Below are 21340 nucleotides of genomic sequence, written 5' to 3'. Positions count from 1 at the left end.
CAGTTTTACCCCTCACTGACATGTTTTCCAAATGTTGTCTTTGAATCCACTATGAAAAGTAACCTTTTCCTTTTGGAAAATGACACTGAATGAAAACATTGGGCCTTTGAATTTCACACTTCAGAAGATGGAAACAACTGACTCATTTGATGATGATGTGTTTTATCTGTCCTAATAGAAGGGAATTAAGAAAGAGAACTTAAAATTCTGAAGGGCAACAAAGAGTGAACAAGTTATCAGCAGTTTTAAAAAAGCTAACTGAAATAACCCTGAACATAAAATCAGAGTGGAACACATTCCCAATTGTAAAAAAACTTACTTAAAAATCAAGTTGCTTACCTGTAACCAAAGGATTAAGACTGATTTAAGAAAAAGGGTAGGGTTTTTAATTTATTTTTAGAAAAAGGGCATGTTAAACACAGCTGTAATTGATGGCATGTTCTTTCAAAGGGCATCTCTGAAGCTTACTGGAGTGTCGTGGTTTAACCCCAGACGGCAACTAAGCACCACACAGCCGCTCACTCACTCCCCCCATGTTGGGATGGGGGAGAGAATCAGAAGAGTAGAAGTGAGAAAACTTGTGAGTTGAGATAAAGACAGTTTAATAGGTAAAGCAAAAACCGTGTGTGCAAGCAAAGCAAACCAAGGAATTCATTCACCACTTCCCGTTGGCAGGCAGGTGCTCAGCCATCCCCAGGAAAGCAGGGCTCCATCACGCGTAACAGTGACTTGGTGTACTGGGTCTGGCTGAGCCAGAATTGGTTTTCCCCTATAGCAGCCCTCATGGTGCTGTGTTTTATGTTGGGAGCTGGCAGGGTGTTGATAGCACACTGGTGTTGTGGCTACTGCTGAGTAGTGCTTACACAGCACCAAGGCTCTTTCCGACATTTCCCCCCCAGTGGGATGGGATGGGCAAGATCTTGGGAGGGGACACAACCAGGACAGCTGACCCGAACTGACCAAGGGGATATTCCATACCATATGATGTCTGCTCAAGTATAAAGCTGGGAGAAAGGAGGAAGGGGGTGGGGTCACCCTTGGTCCTCCGAGGCAACCACTACGCGTATCGGAGCCCTGCTTCCTGAGAAGGCCCGACATCACCTGTTCATGGGAAGTAGAGAATAAATCTGTTTTCTTTTTTTTGCTTCCACGCACGGAACTTTGCTTTGCTTTGCTTATATTAAAACTGCTTTTGTTTTATCCACAAGGGTTGGTTGGGTTGGTTGTTTTTTTTTTTTTTTCCTATCTTATTTTCTTTCCCCTCTTTGCCCTGTTGAGGAAAAAAGGGGAAGGGGGGGAAGTGATAGAGCGACTTGGTGGGTACCTGGCATTTAGCCAAGGTCAAACCACCGCACTTGGGAAGACAGACGCCATCACTCCAAACGTCCCGCCCCCTTCCTTCTTCTTCCCCCAGGTTTATATGCTGAGCATGACGTCACATGGTCTGGGATATCCCTGGGGTCAGTTGGGGTCGGCTGTCCCGGCTGTGTCCCCTCCCAGGTCCTTGTGCACCCCCAGCCCACTCACTGGTGGGATGGGTGAGAAGCAGAAAAGGCCTTGGCTCTGTGCAAGCGCTGCTCAGCAGTAACTAAAGCATCCCTGTGTTAGCAACACTGTTTTCAGCACAAATCCAAAACAGCCCTGTGCTACCATGAAAAAAATTAACTCTATCCCAACCAAAACCAGCATATGGAAAAAGACTAAGAATATGTCATTATATTTTAAGACTTGCCAATTGCCTCAGTTGCCCCATCTGCTCTGCATGATTTTTATCATGTCAAAGACCAGGTCAAAGCCTTTGTCTTGGTCTGAGACACAAGGAGCCTGAATATATTTTTACCTGGTTAGGTATTGCAGATTCCCTAGCCTTTGGATACTGAATTCAGCCACTGTCTGTGGTAAATGAGTTTTTAACAGCAGTGAACTATACATTACACCCCTGTGAGCCTTTAACAACTAGCTCCAGCAGGGATAGGACCAAAGACTCACAGCACTCCTCAGTAAAAGGATATGGAGAAGGGAAAAGGAGACATGACAGAGAGAAAAATAGGCCAGAATAGGCTAGAACAGGCTATTTCAGTTGGAAAAGACATACAATGATCATCTAGTCCAACTGCCTGACCAATTCAGGACTGACCAAAAGTGAAAGCGTGTTGTTAAGGGCATTGTCCAAATGCTTTTTCAACACTGACAGGCACGGGTCATCGACCACCTCTCTAGGAAGCCTCTTGGTTTGACCAACCTCTCAGTAAAGAAATGCTTCCTAATGTCCAGTCTAAACCTCCCCTGGCACAGCTTTGAACCATCCTTGTGCGTCCTATCACTGGATTCCAGGGAGAAGAGCCCAGCACCTCCCTCTCAACATCCCCTCCTCAGGAAGCTGCAGAGACCAATGAGGTTGCCCCTCAGCTTCCTCTTCTCCACACTAGACCAACCCAGAGTCCTCAGCCGCTCCTCACAGGACAGGCCTTCCAGCCCCCTCACCAGCTTTGGTGGTGTCCTTTGGATGCATTCAAGGACCTTCACATCCTTCTTAAATTGCGGGGCCCAGCACTGCACACAGTACTCCAGGTGAGGCCGCACCAACGCTAACTACAGCTGGATAATCCTGTCTCTTGACCGGCTGGTTCTAGTATGTTTGAGGCACCCCAGGATGCAGTTTGCCCTCTTGGCTGCCAGGGCACGCTGCTCACTCCTACTGAGCTGCTGCCCACCAGCACCCCGAGATCCCTTTCTGCAGGGCTGCTCCCCAGCCACTTTTCTCCCAATTTAGACTTGTGTCCAGCATTACTCCATCCCAGGTGCAGAATCCAGCATGTGTTCTTGCTAAATTTCATCCCACTAATCACTGCCCAATGCTCCGATCTATCTAGAACCCTCTGCAAGGCATCTTGTCCCAACAGCACCTCCCAAGTTTGGTATCATGAGCAAACTTGCTAATGGTGCATTCAACTTCTGCATCCAAGCCATGGATAAATGTGCTGAACAGGACTGGCCCTAGGATCAAGCCCTGGGGAACACTGCTGGTGACCGGTTGCCAGCCAGATGTAGCCCCATTCACTACAACCCTTTGAGCTCTGCCCTTCAGCCGGTTCTTCACCCAGCACACCATGTATCTGCTCCTCTCACAGTTGGTCAACTTGTCCGTAAGGATGCTGTGAGGGACAGTATCAGAAGCCTTGCTAAAATACAGAAAAACTATATCCACCGCCTTCCCTTCATCCACTAGACAGGTGACCTTATCGAAGAAGAATATTAAATTAGTTAAAGAGGACTTTCCCTTTGTGAACTCATGTTGACTGTGCCTGATGACTGCATTGTTCCTTAAATGCCTTTCAATAGCACCCAGTACTATCTTCTGCATTATTCTTCTAAGTACTGAGGTTAGACTAACAGTCTGTAGTTTTCTGCATCTGCCCTCATGCCCTTCTCGTAAATTGGAATAACATTGCCTAGCTTCCAGTCAGTGAGGACCTTCACAGACCTTCCCTATTCTCCTCTTGGAGAAGACTCCAGGAGTTTGGAAAGGGCCCTCTGTGATCATTTGGACATAATAAAGGGTTGAGTCCTCATCTCAGAGCAATTTCAGCACAAGTTTTGAAGAGCAAGAGCATGACCACTTTCAGATCTGGACCAAATCAAAGGACCTGGACTGCTTTGTGTTGAGGTAAGGCCATGTTAGGACCAGGCAAAATGAGGTTACCTGTGGACCTGGCACACCCAGAGTCTACAGCAAAGTTTTGCCACTGACTGGCCAGAGAAAGGTAGCGTTGTTAGCAGGCTTAACTCATGCACAAGTGTTTTGCCTCTGTCACAGATATTCTGTTACACCTCTGATTCGTTGGTTTAATGCCCCGCCCCCAGCTGAAGTGCTGTCAACAGCAGTGGATAACAAGTATTTAACATATGCCTGTTACTTGATGCTAATCCTTTAAAGTATGCAGGGATCTTTCCCTCCATGAAGGAAGTGAAACTGAATACACCAAGCTTAATTGAGGCACTGGAAGCTCTGTCTCTACAAGGCCAGATTACATTACATGATTTTAGACTGTCAAATGGATATTTCACTATGCCTGTTGTCCTTTTAATGCAGGAACAATAACAATGTAAAAAAACCAACCCAACAAAAAAAAACCATAACAACAACACACTCACCCTTCTTAAAGCTATTTTTTCTTTTGGTACCAAAGAAATGCCCAATATGGATCTGAAAGGAAAATGTTTCTTCTTTACTCTAAGCAAACAAGCAGACCTAGAAGTTCTCCCTGCAAAACTCACACTTAAATTTTTGGGCTTTTCTGACATATTCATCTCTGGGTTAAAAGAAGCTGAAAAATCATTTGAGAAAATAAAACTCTAGTAATATGGTCTCCCATAGATACATTTGTTTCAACCCCCCCCTTAAATGAAGCTTTTAAAGGAGAGAGCTATAGTGTCCAACAGCAGAAGGATCATCTTTATCCAGGTAGCTGGTGAGCTGCAGTATTTTGCGAAGGAGAATTCTGAGCTTTCATAGTAAAGATGAGTAACAGCAGCAGGAAGTGGCAAAATACTGCTTCACACTGTCCTAGTTAATACCAGAACTGACACATCAACAGGGTGATAAAAGGCATGCTTTCACATCATTCTGCAGCTGCCCATGATTCTAGGTGGCTCAATATTTTTGCACAGACTGCCAAGAAGCATGTTAATCTGGCCTCTACAGCCATGAACTGTGTAACGACCCTAATTAACAATTGCCACTGGTTTGTTTGATGGGGTTTCTCTAAAGCTTTTGCACTCTGCAGCCCATGCTAACATGGGTTATGTGCATTGCTAGAACATCCATGAGGAGGAGAAAAGAGTTGCATCTAGCTGAGGAAGAATAAAAGATATCTTCCCATCTCAACGAAGAAGTGGGTGGTAAAGACTTAGGAGCTGAATTTAACTAAGCAAGAGGGAATCCAGAACACCATAGTACTGAGCACTAATCAGTTCAGAGAAGTAGTCCCAAGCCCAAAGAATTTAAAGCCTGGGCCTATCAGGCTGTAGAGTTGTCCTGCAGATTTCTTTTTATTTGGGGAACCTAAGAAGCAGCAATATTTTGCTGATCAAACAGTACTAGAGCTGATATAGCTATCCTGTAGACGATGCCAAGACTGTTGACTACCTAAATCATACATCTCAGTTCTCTGAAATGTATTTGGTATCTGCTTGTATGGTATGTTCAGGCTGTAACTACATTCCAACTCCTTTGGGTTCACATATGTATCCTTGTAATGTATAAATGGGTTAAACCAGCTTGCAGACAGCATTTTGATTCATATATTGCACATGATTCAGACAACCCATGTAACCCTGGAGAAACTTCTGAGCCTCAGCTCAAGTCTCTTAACACTCACTAAATACTCCATTAATACTTGGCACATAGCATAACACACAGACTCCTGCAAACTCTTCATTTCTTCTTCAGCAGGAGCAAGCAAAAGAATCACAGACCAAACCCAAGTTTTTTCTGTAGCTGCTGTGACTGAGATGTTCACTGGAGCAGTCTGATGGAAGTCACTTAAGTAGCTTTGGAGATGCTTGTGGAGGGGCCTCATGCAAGAACCAGTTGGAATTAATGTGTATTTTAAATGGGTATGAACAGAAATGTGTATGGAATAAGGGACAACAGATAGAGACAGCTGGTTGGAACAGACTGAAGGTGAGATGCACAGCTAGAGAGAAAGGTGTACAGGACAGGTCTATATGGATCTTCATCAACAGAGGAACAGACAGAGGAAAAGAGAGAGGCAGTTAAAGGACATGGGAAAGAAGAGAGAGAAATATTCTCCATACTAGACACCAGAGGAGCAATGAGAGAGCAGAATGGCAGCAGGCAAAGAAATCAAGAAGCTGAGTTCTAAGGGCATCTCAGACAAACAGCAAAGAATTGAGGTATATGGAAGACAACATCAGAAGAGAGGGCAGAACATTGGTTGTGCTCAGACAATGGCAAGGTACTTCACTGCAACAGCAGAGATTGCCAGAGGGCTTGGGATTTCTCCCTCCTTTGCAACAGATACCCTACAAAACATCACTCACTTTTTGCATGGCAAGAGGTGCCATCCAAGCTAGCAATGAGGATATGAACATTTAAAGAGATGTTAGCTTCTTTTCCAAGCATCCTTCCTCCAATAGATGAACTAAGGAGGAAAATAACCCAATAGAATTAGTAAGCAGTGTATAACAATAAAGCTAACCCACTGTGCATAATAAGAAAAAAAAACTTATTGCTGCATTGCCTCTGTGTGAAACAAGAAAGCTTCCTGCGCAGCTGACAGCACAATCTTTTGAAAAACAGCCTTGCTCAACTCTTTGATTTTATATTTAACTCCATACCCCTATTTTGAGAATAATACCTCACTCCTAAACACTGCACAAGGCAGCCTGAATGTAATTCTCCCTACCAAAGGTGCAGGCTGGTTGAAGGAGTCAGCTTGAGTTCATTGCTTTGATGCACCAGGGTAAATTTAGTTACCCTAAGAAACTTTGAAGAACAACCAGGACACATAACTTTGAGCTGAAAGAGGAAATCATCCAGACTGAGAAGCACACAAAAAAATGTGTCCTGACTAACCCAGCATGCCTTCCTTTCTCAGCCCACCTCAGGAAAGAAAAAGAAGGGAGGCAGCAATTACAACTTCGGCTCCAGTACTCCGGCACAAATACCACAATCATTCAGAGCAAGAGGGATGTATTCAGTGTGCAAGCAGCAACTCCACCATAATTGCATCAATAATTTTAAGGAATTTGTCCCCGTGTGTCACTTCCAGCTGTTTTGTTTAAAAATTAGTCTAAGCATTATGGGCCTTGTGCAACAATAGTCTTAAGAGCAAGCATAGAGTGACGATTAGCTGGGCGGAAAAGCATTTTAGGAGCCCCTGTCAGTACTAATATACCACACCCACATACTCTGGTAACAACAGGCCTCAATGATTGATGCCTTAGAGAGACATTTAACATCCTTCTCCCCTCAATTTCTAGAAATGACATTTCACTTAATCCCCCAAAGCAAAAGCACCCATGCTGAGAGTGTGAGTAATCAGCAGTGCTTTGGAGTTTGAGATTCAAACCGAACACCTGGGTAACAGAGCCCAAACAGGCGGTTACACTCATCCCTGCAACCCGCCCCACAAGACTCAGATGGACAGCTCAGACCTGTTCAAATCATCAAAGAGCATTTATCTCCAACTCCGCTTGGAAAGCACTATTTGTGCAGAAGGGTGTATGTCCAAGACCCCAAGAATAGGCAGTTTCCCCCTCCAAACCAGGTTTATTCTAGACCTGGAAGTGATAACCTGAGTGATAGCACCCTACAGACTCATGGGAGGTTAGATGAAGGTACCTCAGACAGAGGACAAGCGATAAACTGACCACTTAGCATCCCTCACTCTTGTACACACATTCCCATGTTGTTAGTTAGTATGTTAGTACCTGTGACTGGGTGTAGCAAATTTTTTCAAAAAGGTTAAGAGTTGCCTGGCTGGAATAATAGATTGAGTAAAGATGATTGAGAGAAAGGGCTAAACCACCCTTGCAGAGGAGGTCTGAGCTAACTGGGTATGCTGGCTGTTACTTTCAGGAGGGGCCCATTGCTTAATCCTGGAGGTCTTTTGAAAGCCTCACCTGCTATAATGAAACAGAGATTACCAGTCTGAGATTTGACAATACCCAGCATATGGCCTAGGTTTTCAAACAGACTTCAACATGTGTCTGTTCACACTTAATAAAACTTCAACACAAGTGAATCTTTTTGGTAGTTTTCCAGTAATTTCCAGTATGTCCCATATCATATATATTACTCAGCAATACCCATCATAACTGAAATTCCCTTGAGCCTCACCATGTGTGTTTTTCATTGCAGAAAGGTACATTTTGTTGGTTTGCTTTACTGGGTACCTGCTACAAAGTTTTGTGCCTCCAAGTTGTACTGCAGCCTCACGATATGCATACTCACACAATAAAAATCTCTTTGACAGAAAATAGAACAACAGCTGAATAGTAAAATTGCTGTTGAATACAACCAGTGGCCAGTATGGCTGCAGCTCTTTATTTGCTCCTTTTGTTTCTCAAGGAAAATTTTAGTATTTTTTAGGTTTAATTTTAAAAGATGGCTATCACTGAGGATGCTAACAGCCCTATTTTAATATTGCTCATAAAAGCAGATATTAATCTTTCATGAAAATACCAGAAGGAAGATACTAAAAGGGAAGAGACTAATGCTAATTAATGCTAAAGATTTTTTACTTGCAAACAAAACTTGAAGAAAAAGTCTTATTTATCCATAAGATTTAATTCCAGAACAGATGGGGAGACCATCAAGTTTGACCTTTTCTATTACAAACCACAGGCCATCATCCAACTGTGCCTGTGCTAAAACAAATAACTTGCCAGAAGGAAGGTACCTAGTTGTAATTTAAAGACATCAAAAGCTGAAGGAGTTTTCAGAGGACGCTTTGCTCCAACAGTTACTCAGTATGAAAGATATGTGTTCAGCATCCAATCTGAATTTGCATAGCTTTGATGTTAGTCTTGTCTACCAAATTGAAATATTGTAATTTCTCTGCATTTTCTCCCTATAATACATATCCATACAATAACCAAATTTTAACAGTGTTTGGTCAGAAGGACTTAGTCAACTCTTGATATTTCTTCATGAAACACCTAAGACGTCACCAAATCTGAACCCAAATCTTTGTTGATGTGCTCTATATACTTTGAGATGAGGGGTTAAGATTGAAGTTCCTAAAAGCTGTCGGAGAGACTGAAGCACAGGTCTTGTTAAAGCAGGGGAGAAACATTATCCCTCCCTCATCTCCTAACTTGGAGGACTGACAGACTCTCACAAAAGAGCATCTCTGGATGAGACACCACAGTGTAGCAAGGAGCTGGGTTAGCGCAGGAATGACAGGCATGTGCGGTACTGATTGCCACTTGCAACAACTACAGATGCAACTGCATCATCCCCTGAGCCAGCCTCCAGAGCAGGCCACCTCACTCACACCAAAAGTGGTAGGTAACAGCCAGCCACAATTAGAAAGTTACAGATTCAAACAGTTGTAATCAATATTAATCACAGAGCAGCTAGGGTATCTCTCAGTACATCTTCCTTCACAGATAGTTTTGAAACAGTTTTTGGGTTTTTTTAATCCAAATGTCCAACTGTGACTTAAATTTTTAATTCAAAACTTTAGGTATGAGTCATCCTCCTACTCCACTGTGCCTCAAGGCTGGCAAGCTCCTGCTGCATCCCACAACAACAAAGCAACAGAAGCGACCAGGGTTTGAGAGCAATGAAGCAGATCCACCACCACGCCTTGTGCCTAACTTTACATTTCCAGCCACATCCCTCCCAGTTGCTGTGTCACTTTTCTTTCCATATGGCCACCTAGGCACATCTTCATGTTATCATATGCCCCCCCCAGTCTCCTGCTGGGAAAGGACCCCCAAAAGAGGGGTTACCCTCCTGAGTCTAATGATGCCTTCATGGTCCCCTCTAGCTCTGCACAGGTAGAGGTCCCAAGTACCTAAGCACTTACTGCTGGGTAAATTGCCACTTCTCTCTTGCCTATGGTTACCTACCTTACAGTGCGTAACCAGGCCAAGTTCAGCTCTGGGCAGACTCCCAACATCCTTCTCAGCTACATACGTGCATATACTTATCGGGGACAACAAAGATGACTGTGCCAAGACTCCATGCACCAAGCAGCTGCTGTGTTTGCCACAGGGGGGGCCTGCAGTGTATCCGTCTTCTCTGGAACTTGTAGTGACCACGTAGCCTTTTAAACCATGTGGATCCAAGCTCTGTCTCACTGCTGATAAACAGTGCCTAGAAGGTATTCACAGGCATCCCTTTTTAGGGGGGGGATCAAGAGCATCTAGAGCATCACACATCTAGAGCATCTGCACCTTTGTCCCAGCAGGGCTTCACTGATTTTGACAGACACTGCTAGACCACCTCTTCAGACCCTTCTCTCCACGACATGGTCCTTCAGCACAAGTTCATTTTAACAGAATTTGGATGCTCTGTGAAAGAGCAAGGATAGCCACAACAAAACTGATAGCATGGGTGCACTCTTCTATAGGTCCAAGTTTCTATTGTGTTTGCATCATCTCTGGTGGCACTGGGCATGGGTCCTGGTGTGAATGGATAGTTGCAAAGGAGAAGCTCCACTCAAGCTGAATGCACAACTCAGAGCCCCTGAACAAGCCAAGCTTCAACCATCACCAAAGCAATGCACCAAGTTGAAGTTGTGCAGCCGCATTTCTGGACTGCCCTTGCTGTCACCGTGGATTCATCTTTCTCTCATCAGGCCACCTAACATGGACATCAGCTTTTTTCAGCTCATGTACCAGGAACACAGGCAGCAGGCTGGCCTGAGACAGCAGGTGGAAAGGACTTGAAGACAGAACAAGTCACGCAAGCTAGAGGCTAGCTGTACAACTTCACATAGGACTAGAAGGTATTTGGACAATGCAGCGACAGGAAAGGTACAGATATTTACAGGGAATTTTATCCTTCCTTTTCTAGTTCTTTAACAATCCAATCTGCCAGTTAGTGGAATTAATTCCAGCACATTTGCATCCTTTAACTTTTTCTTTTCTACTTTTCCCCACTGCAATACTCCCAGAGTCTCTCTTTGTCTCATAAGACATTTGTAGCTGATCTCCTGTTTGCAGCTGGAGAGGGCACAGCCTGCAGCTTGCCTTGATGCTGTTCTGGGCCAGTTGACTTAACACAGCACTAAACTTCTGAGTCAATCAGGAGTTTTTCTGGCCAGTAATTTCCCCATTATTTGTAGGAAATTCATTAACTCTGGGAACTCTGCTAATTCATCAGATCAATCAAGGTTGTCAACCAGGGTCAGGAGTTATTTGGAATGGAAGAAAGACCAGACAGACATAATGATCATGCAAGATTTATTTCTTTAGGAAACCAGTCTCAAACATAGTACTGCTAAAGCTAGGGAGCTGTGCTAGTTAACACTAGCCCATTAATCTTCATAGCCCTCTGAACCACTGCTGGAAAACACAATGCTTGCTTCTAGCAACACGCTGGCTTGAGTACCCCTGGGTATGAGGGTACCCCTGGGGATGAGTGGATTCAGAGCAGCCCTCCCTGTGGAGGACTTGGGGGTAGTAGTGGATGGAAAACTGACTATGAGCCAGCAATGTGCACTCACAGCCCAGAAAGCCAACCGTGTCCTGGGCTACATCAAGAAAAATGTGGCCAGCAGGTTGACAGAGGGGATTCTCCCCCTCTATTCCACTCTTGTGAGACCCCACCTGGAGTCCTGTGTTCAGCTCCAGGGGCCCCAGCATAAGAAAGACATGGACCTGGTTGAGCAGGTGCAGAAGAGGCCAAGTTGATTGGGAGCTGGAACACCTACCCTGTGAGGACAGGCTGAGAGAGTTGGGGGTGTTCAGCCTGGAGAAGGCTCCAGGGAGACCTCATAGCGGCCTTCCAGTACTTAAATGGGCTACAGGAAAGATGGGGAGGGACTCTTTGTCAGGGAGTGTAGGGATAGGACAAGGGGTAACGGTTTTAAACTGAGAGAGGACAGATTTAGATTAGATATGAGGAAGAAATTTTTTACTGTGAGGGTGGTGAGGCACTGGCACAGGTTGCCCAGAGAAGTTGTGGCTGCCCCCTCCCTGACAGTGTTCAAGGCCAGGTTGGACGGGGCTTTGAGCAACCTGGGCTAGTGGAAGGTGTCCCTGCCTATGGCAGGGGGGGTTGGAACTAGATGATCTTTAAGGTCTCTTCCACCCCAAACCATTCCATGATTCTACGATTCTATGACTATGGCTAAGACACACAGCTTCCCCCTCTCCAGCATGTTCATCTGGGGCTCCACATAGTGATGCTCCAGCTGATAGCATCAGAAGCCTATGTGTACATTTGTCTGTAGGGAATAACAAAAATCCAATTAAATGAAAAATGAGCAATTCCTTTGTCAGGGACTTCAGTCCAGCTGTTAGAGTATTCCTGTCCTCTGTTAAACTGCACTTTTATATTTAATCAAAAGTTTATTTACCCATTTTAGTTGTTGCAATGTGACAGGGTACTCGGGTCTTAGCTGACAACCTCATTTTTCATCTTCAACTATTTCATACAATTGCAGCAAATTTGAGAAAGGGGCCAAGCCTGGCTAATTCTAACACACAAATTCCACAACATTCTTCTGCTTCTCCTTCATTATTTGTCCCTATTGCAGAATCGGATTGGAAAGCCCAGTATTTCTACTTCCGCAATCCTTCAAGTTTGCAAAACATTTTCCATCACATTGGAAAAACTGGAAAATGTTGGAGCATTAGATTAATTAGGTAATTCAACAAAGGCCAAGATCTGATCTCCTTCTGGCACTGAAATTCTTGATCTTGCAATAAGTGTTATTTTTAATCAAGGATTTTTTAAAAAAAATTTTAATATTCCTTATCACCATAGTGCCCTGCAGCTGGAATGAGTATTATGTATTCTGATACATGCTAGACTCACACAGCACATTGTGAAGTGACATAATTCTTGTTAAGAAATTATCTAAATTCTGAAAGACTGCCTAGAAGGAGTTTTGTATGAAGAATATGCAACTGCCTAACATTAGCACCTTTTTTTTTTTTTTTTAACCCTGCTCATACTAAATCAGTCATGAACCAGAACATGCAGCTGCTCTACTTACCATCGCATGATTTGAGAAAGGAGCATCCAGAACTGGAAACCAACTTACAACACAGATTATGTACCACATTATGATCAGAAGTCCCACACCACCACAGCTTTCCCAGACTTATGCTGAACACCTGCACAGAAGTGAGCACCAGAAGAATCAGAGAGCTGTGATGGGAACAAGCCTTCCTCAGAGCGGAGAACTTGGCTCTCCCAGATTTCAGAACACCATTTTAAAGCCTCCAACTAGAGCACCTACCTCAACATTGAACCAACCCCATGTTATCTTCCACTCCCTGCTGTGCTACCACCAAAAATATTCAGATCTGTTTTCTACAAGCTTCCTAAAACCCTGTTCTCTGTAAGTGTGATGGTTTAGCCCCTGCCGGGGTCTGAGACCACGCGGCCGCTGCCCCTCCCCCACAAAGGGAGTGAAATACAAAGCCCCAAGACTGAAATAAGGAAAGGTTTTAATACAACAGTGCAATAGCAACACAACCAACAACAACGATAACAATAACAGTAATAGTGATAGCAATGAACAGAGCAAAATAGCTACCAAATACAGCAGTTTGAAGCACGATGTACAAAACCACGAGTGCACCGCGCTCCGCGCCAGGAAAATGTGACCTGCCAGGATGTGACGTCCGCATGGTATCTGAATAACCCGGCTAGAGCTCCCCCCCACTGCTGGGGAAACTTAACCCTATCCTGGTTAAACCAGGACAGTAAGTTCCCCAAGGGGTCACCTAGAAGTTGGGAATATCAGAGTCCATATGTGCTTTAAAAGCATCCTTTCTGCAGGACTGCGTGGAAGAAGCTGTTGCAGTGCACAACAGCTGTTTGGGTCCATAGGGGTTTGCAATACCTGGGTTTGTATTCTGTGTTTGGCCTGATGCCAGCTGTACCTGACACAGTGTATTTAAGATAAGAATCATACAAGCCCCCTGCTCCACACTCGCCCAGATCCCCAAAATGACCTAGATTCATGGGAGCTCTATGGTTGTTTTTCACAGAACTGATGAGCTAGCAATGAAGCTTATAGCCAGGATACGGCTTTAGCCCCAGGCCTTTGACAGGATAAATCTCCTAAAAAGTCCGCTTTCCCAGCCCTAAAATAATATGATCTTATCACCCCCACTCACAGTCAGTGAAGTCCTGATTACTTGGCCCCCCTGAGGTAAGGGCTAGGCACTATTACTGCTCACACCTACTTATTGGTAGTTAGGATTAAGTACATAAAGGCACACCCACCCATATCACAGAGATATGCAATTTGTCATGGGGCAATGAAGAAACTCAATCAGACTGAAACATCGTTCAATTAATCTGAAGATCATCAAAACATTTGCAGCTTTGGATGTGCAAACACAACTTGTGCTTTTAAAAGTCTCTTAAGGCACTTAAAATTGCTGTCCTGCTTTTCCTCAAGAGCTAATTTTGCAAATGTGAACTTTCCGAAGAGAGAGCTATCAGGACTAGCTCATTAGTCTAACTGAACTGATAGAATGCTCCCCACTCCCCATGCACCAATTCATTGCCTTGCCTGCAGCCTGCCCTTGCTGTGCTTGCTCTGGTCCTTGGGGGAGGAGGCCTTGCAGAGGATGGGAGACAGACCAGAGGAGCAGGAGGTGGTCTTCAGAGGAGGACAGGGGTAGTGCTACTCCTCTGCACATGCAGGCTGAGAAGGTTTTCTCTGGGAAGGGCAGCAAGAATTTATCTTGCTGCAGCTGAGCCAAAGGGATCCTGTTAGCACTCACCTCAACCTCCAACGCATAGACTATCCTGCACTACCTTAGCTCTTCACTGGTACTGTGAGGCATATACTAGGACATCTCCTGAAGACTCAGGAGCAGCTGATACCTCTCATCAGTCCAGTGGAAAGTGGTATTTTAAACAGCCATTGAACAAGGGACTGAGGAACAGGTCTGCTCACTGAGAGTTTCCCTGGGGCATTGGGATCCTGGCCGGTATGGAGCCAAGCCTTTGCCTTGATCCACATAGCCCGTGGACACGCTGCTCCTTGGCCATTCCTGTTTACTGGGCAGTTCTATGTACCTCTGCCAGCAAACATCTGGGCACCAGATGAATTTCAGTGATAGGATTAAAAAACCAAACAAACAAACAAACAAAAACAACCAAAACAACAATAAAAAAAGGCTGTGGGGTATGGTGATTCTTGGCTTTCCTGACTGGAGAAGCAGCTGGTGAGCCACAGTCTTTGGTGGATCAAACCTGAGTAATCTGCAGGTTCTAGATCCCCCAGAGCCCAGCCACTGGCCTGTCCTTCCCAAAGTACTACATCGCACCACCTCCTAGATGTCAGGGGGAAAGGCGGGCCCTATTACTGCTGGCAGAAAATCCTGCAGCTCCCTGTGAGACCTGTCAAGGGACAGGATGTCTTTCTCTCCCAAGCTTTCTCTGTGCTGCCAATACAACAGGACCAATTGCTTACCTGTCTCCCTCTCCCCAACCTGAAAAAAGTGTTGAGACTGAAGAATTCAATCAGCAGAGCTTAGGGGAAAAAAAAAAAATCCTACATCCTTGCAAGAACATGTCCCAAAGCAAGGAATATGTCTGAATTTACTTTTATTTATGCCCTTCTGGGGACAGGCAGAGAAGAGGCATTTTAATCTGGCCTGGCTGGATGATATAAAACAAGCTTAACTACTTGCTAGCTGAAATCATTAGGGATCTAAGTTTTCTCACTAGCACAAGATAACAAACCTTGCCCACACATGGGAGTATGATGTTGATAGCACTGTCTTTATAGTATGATTGCACTTGAGAAAGAGCTTTCAGCTTGTTTCTAGACAACTGCATGTAGATTTAGCAGCTGCCTTGGTTCAGAATTACTACAAATTATACCACAAATATAAGTGCAAAATAAGGCAAAGCCCACAATATTTCAGTGTCAGGCTTTGTGCCACTATATTTGAAGCTGTGGCAGAATTGCCTTCACTCAGCATCCTTGTTCTGTGCCTGAACCAGAGATACTCATGATGCAGCTAACAACCTCACTAAAGCCTACCAAGAACTCATGCCTTCCTCCCTAGGCTTTGTTTTCAAAGGTGTGCTTGGCAGCTTCCAAAAATACCAGAAGGTGTCTGAGCAGCAGGGTCTGCTTACATCCCTTCCTTGCAGGTTGTCTCTGTCTACTACAAGTTTATAGAGCCCAGTCTGAATAGTCTGGCCAGTTCCTCCTTTGCATAACTGGAAAACTGGTAGGGTAGGATTGCTCCTTTGCAACATGAGCTCGTGGTCTGGTTGTTAAACCCCTCAGGTTGGGCACCACTGCTACAGTATTTAGCTGAAGAGTGCTCATTAAGAGAGCAGAGATGAAGAACAATAGCATTGTAAGAAAAGAAGTGGGTTTCCTATCTCAAGAGTTTATAATATCTCAGTCATTCCTGCAAACCCATTAAGCATGGAGAATCAAAGCAAGTTCCTGCTAAGATTGTTTTTGGGAAAGAGGGATATTTAAGTAATAAATTCTATTTTGAGTGGGTTATTCCACACTATCCCAAGCAGGACACTCCATTTAAACATTTCTGACTCCTCACCCTTTAAAATAATCACAGAAATACCAGATACACAGACTACTTCTGGCCACTGTCCTTAACTGGTCTGCAGTACTTCAGATGTGATCAACAACTTATCTTTAAGATCCTCACCGAATCCCTACAGGCTTTCTGAAGATCTGTCTATAACATTTTTAGTTAGAGAAATCTGCCCATTAGCATTCAATGCGCATTGCTATATTTAGTTTTCAGGAATTATGACACTTATTCCACAGGAAGATTGGAAAAAAATATAACAGTGGCCTATTTCTTTATTATAAAACGGTTGCTAAGATATTTCTATTGATTTGCCTCTATATATTTCTAAAGCACTGTAGGACTAAATTTAGGATCCAAAGCAAGAAGAAAAAAAGTTTCTCTAGCAAACCTGAGTTTGGTCAATCAATCATTATGAAATAAAATAAGAAAAAAAAGATCCTTCTTACCGGCCTTATGAAATGATGCACTGTACTTCCTCAGAGCTGTGTAGGCCTTCTGCAGATTAAAAAAATTCATCAGAAAAGCTTGAGATGGGTTTCTTGAGGAGTGAAAACAGTAAGACACCAAACATCCACTACATCTGCTACTTGCCATTAATCCCAGGCTTTTCTGCTTCCAAGCTATGCATGGGAAGGTCTCATGGTTTGAGGACCAAGTTTGGAGCAACCCTTTCTTTTTCACCAGGGTCTGGACAGGAGAGGCAAGTTAAAAGCAAGGATTCAATGCAACAGCAAGTCCAGCCTCCTATCAAACTTGGCCCAAGACTGACCCGTAAGCACCTAAGTCCAGGAGCGAGCTCCTTAGGAAAGCTCATCTGATACCACAGGGAGGTCATCACCTCTGTGCAGATAAGGCTTTTTGTGGATACCAAACCTTATTCAACAGTCACACCCTCGTAGTTAAAAGCAAGCCTGTCAATATAGGTAAGAGCACTGCTCCAAGTGCTCCTTTCTATTTCAATATACAATGTGAATGCTTTTCCAGATCACAGATGCAACACAACACTAAGAAGAGCCAGTCTCAGTCTCCGCTGTCCACTTCCTTATATTCCTGCAGCCATTCAGTGGCCCTACCACAAAGTTACACCTACAGTCCATTTCCAAATCTGAATATACCATGAAAGCAAATGCAGTTGTCCCAGCTCATTCACATCTCATTTTTAATTAAATCACCTGCACTGTTTCAAAACATTCAGAAGGTTAAAAATTAATTTAAGCCTATCTTAATTTTACTTGGTGGATATCAGTCATAGGTACTACAAGATAACAGAGACAGCCTCATTAGTACTGTTTATAGTGCCCATCCATGACATGACAAGACAAGAAATAATTTAATCTCACATAAATGAGAAAAAATAAGCACATCTGAGAGTTCAGTGCAAAATTCTGACCTATGAAGCAAGTTTATTTAGAAATCACCATAACAGAAAGTGACCATTGTGACAAATTGCACAAGGTTCAGTTTTCTTAATATACAATATCATTCCAGCAACTTCACTACTCCCCAGATAGGTTACACAAGCAAATTGCTTCTCCATCTCTGTCTGGGGCAGTGGTTTTCAACCCCAGTCCCAAGGATTCATGGACTTCTGAGGGACTGAAATGGTAACTAACAAAGTACATACATAGGATCTACATGGATCCAAATATTCCTAAGTGGTCTGGCCCTATTCTGGGAGAGATTTAGCATTCCAGAAATTGGGAGTATTTGAAAAATCACCTATCCAAATGGAAAATTATTAGGAGCAGTGACTGTATCTTACACTGGAAGTGTACAACACCCCATTTTCTTGACTGTAAGGCAATGGAACAGAAACAAACATGAATAATGTTGCTGAACTGATAAGGTCTGCATGAAAATCACACATATAGTTTTCTTTGCTGATTTCCATTTTCAATAAATAACCCCACATCCAGATGTCCAGTCCAATTTCAGCCTTGAACAGTTTACCAGCCCAGACAAAAAACAACAGCACCCTTCCCTACAGGATTTCCACTCTGAAAGCATCCTTCCATTCCCCTCAAAAGCCAGGGCAGGCAAAGCTGTCAGTTGATACTAACTTGACTGTCAAAACATCAGCAAAACAAGGAAAGGAGTGGTGGAGGGCAGGTGCTAAGGTTTCCTTGGCCCTCCAAATGGGCTTGTCTCCAGCAAAACACTAAGTCTGAGACCAACTGGTCCCAGTCCCAATCCCAGTGAAACCTGGGGACCCAGCCCAGCATGAGCAAGTGCCTTACTAAGCGACTGATTCCAGAGCTTATTTCAACTATTCACCTTTTCTTACCTACCTGGAGGTTGCATCCTCACTCTCAACTCATGAGACCCTGTGGTGGTTTGACCTTGGCTAAATGCCAGGTACCCACCAAGTCGCTCTATCACTTCCCCCCACCTTCCCCCTTTTTTCTCAACAGGGCAAAGAGGGGAAAGAAAATAAGATAGGTAAAAAAAACCCCAACCCTTGTGGGTAAAACAAAAGCAGTTTTAATATAAGCAAAGCGAAGCAAAGGTCCGCACGCAGAAACAAAAAAAAAGAAAACAGATTTATTCTCTACTTCCCATGAACAGGTGATGTCGGGCCTTCTCAGGAAGCAGGGCTCCGATACGCGTAGTGGTTGCCTCGGAGGACCAAGGGTGACCCCACCCCCTTCCTCCTTTTTCCCAGCTTTATACTTGAGCAGACATCATATGGTATGGAATATCCCCTTGGTCAGTTCGGGTCAGCTGTCCTGGTTGTGTCCCCTCCCAAGATCTTGCCCATCCCATCCCACTGGGGGGGAAATGTTGGAAAGAGCCTTGGTGCTGTGTAAGCACTACTCAGCAGTAGCCACAACACCAGTGTGCTATCAACACCCTGCCAGCTCCCAACATAAAACACAGCACCATGAGGGCTGCTGCAGGGGAAAACCAATTCTGGCTCAGCCACACCCAGTACAGACCCTCATAAATAACTCCTTGCTTTAAAGCACCTCATTAAAGACCTGGATCTCCTTTTAACTACACTTCTGTAAATCAACAGGCTCTCTACTACAGTCAGTAAACCACATGAGCAGGGTTTAGTTCTTAGCATCTGGCTCAAATCCACTTCTATTTTGGCTAATTGATATCTCTAAGTGAGTAATTGTGTAGAAGTGACCTTTGGTGAGAAGAGAAACTTATATCTCAGAAAAGTGTTCCTGATTTTACTAACCCGGGCAGCTGCCTTCCCAGAAAAGTCAGACTCTTGTTCCCAGCATAACTAAGAACGTAGGTCTCTCCACAACATTCTTTTCTGGTTCTCTCTTTTCTACCAAAGGCTATTGGAAGCCAAAAAGGTCTGGATGAAGTTAACTGGAGCTTTTCGTTGAACAAATCTTAGTTACCGTCAAGCCTGGAAACTCAGCAGCATCCTACAGATGACCTTGAAAGGAAATAGTTTTGCTTTGCCCAACTCTGAGCAGAAGAGATTAACACCACCTGCACACACCCCACAAAAGCTTTGTTAGCAGGCACAACAGAGCTGAGTCCAACAAACACAGCAAAGCCATGTTGTTGGCTTGTTGCAGACATCTATCAACACCATAACACTGCAAGAGATCCAGTCCCAGCTCTCCTCTCATAGATAAGAACATCAAAATGCATCCCACCCCTAGCTATTTCCCTTGTTCCACTCACTATTTGCAGTGTACTAGAAGGCTGCTTCTTACCCCCAGAAAATACGGTAATCAGGGAGAGATCAGTCATCTCCCAGACTAAGAACTCCAAAGCATGGCAGTCTTATCCTTGCAAGCACTTCTTTTCCCCTTTCTCAAGGTTCCCTTCCCCATTTATTCCAGACTAGTCGCTGGATGAATTCTAGCCTCAGACAGCTGCAGTGTATCTTCTCTTGCCCATTCAATCTTCAGCAAAAGCTGTCATGAGTTATTTGTCTCCAAAAATAAGTTATTCTCGACTCGATAGAAAGATACTGAAGTCAGTTGTATTACTAACACACAAATGAAACCTTAAACCTGATGTTAAGCTTGGGACTCTTTCAAGATGCCACCTGGTACTATAACCCAGGATACAGCCCTGTAAGCTCCCACCTTGCAGGTAGGAGGTCCCACCTGAACCGTTGCACTGCACTGCATGTACATGCAAGTCTGCCCAGCATAGTACTGGAAAAGTACAACACAGGCTGCCTATGAGCCTTTTATAATTTAATAAGAATCATTTAGTAATGAGTCATTTCCTAAAATGGCCAGTGGGTTACCAGTTACTTGACTGCTATTTTTCAGTTGCACAGAATAAAAGAAACAGCAGGTACTGGTGCGCTCTTGATCCAACACACACAGAGCGAGAACTAATGGTTACAAGCTGCAGTTTCCAATGAAGGTGGGATCCCTTGTCCTTTTGGATCCACTTCTGGGAGTTTTCCTTCTAGCCAAAAAAGACTCAGGGTTCCAAGGGAATGTGTGACAGCCTGAAGCATGTGAATAGTCAGAGCAGGTGATTGGAAAGTCTCTTTAGGCTTTAGACCCCATGACCTGAGGAAAGCTTCCTTCAAACAGCAGGCAGTCATAAATCAATGGGCAGTTTTCTGACTCAGCAGAGACAGCATCACCTTAAGTGACACTGACAAATGAGTCTGCGAGATTTGCTTTGCTACACTGCCTTCTGTTTAGCTTCCCCTGAAATATAAATGCATGAAATACCATTAATATAAAGAAGTCAAGCGTGAAATGAAATAATTCAGATGCAATACTTCATCACAAAGTTGTTGGTATAAAGTGGAGGAAAGCTTATTCAAACTAAAAGCCTAAAAATTCATATGAAAATTAATATCCAGGTATGATTTATTTATAGGTCATTTTGTCCTGAGCCACACCACATCCACTGCAAAGAACAGCTTAGCTGTATTAATTGTCAGCTTTCATGAAACACTTGAGAAACGTTCTGTGTTGCAAGTCCAGCTCAGACCTTGATCTCAGCAGAGCTGACACATAAAGTGATGGCCACTGGTGCTCACCCTGTCTTCAGTCATGAGCCACCTAGAAATAGCCAGTTCTTAGTGCCTAGGGAAGGGTCAGTGGGATTTCAGGCTGGTTCCTGGCAGCTCCGTGGGGTCACTCTG

At 44.0% G+C, this 21340-nt stretch overlaps 1 long non-coding RNA gene across 2 annotated transcripts in view; it reads right to left on the bottom strand.

Annotated features, from left to right (window-relative positions):
• Positions 1-18665: 18665 nt before the first annotated feature.
• LOC141941466 (uncharacterized) overlaps positions 18666-21340 on the bottom strand; it is a 37868-nt gene continuing 35193 nt past the window's right edge. For both annotated transcript variants that reach the window (XR_012628335.1, XR_012628334.1), the window contains exon 6: positions 18666-20897. This is a non-coding gene — a long non-coding RNA (uncharacterized LOC141941466). The remainder of the gene's footprint in view (positions 20898-21340) is intronic.

The sequence above is a fragment of the Strix uralensis genome, chromosome 3, assembly GCF_047716275.1.
Source record: "Strix uralensis isolate ZFMK-TIS-50842 chromosome 3, bStrUra1, whole genome shotgun sequence".
Classification (NCBI taxonomy): Eukaryota; Metazoa; Chordata; class Aves; order Strigiformes; family Strigidae; genus Strix; species Strix uralensis.
Note: the sequence above shows the minus strand (reverse complement) of the source record. Positions and strands in the feature narration are given on the sequence as shown.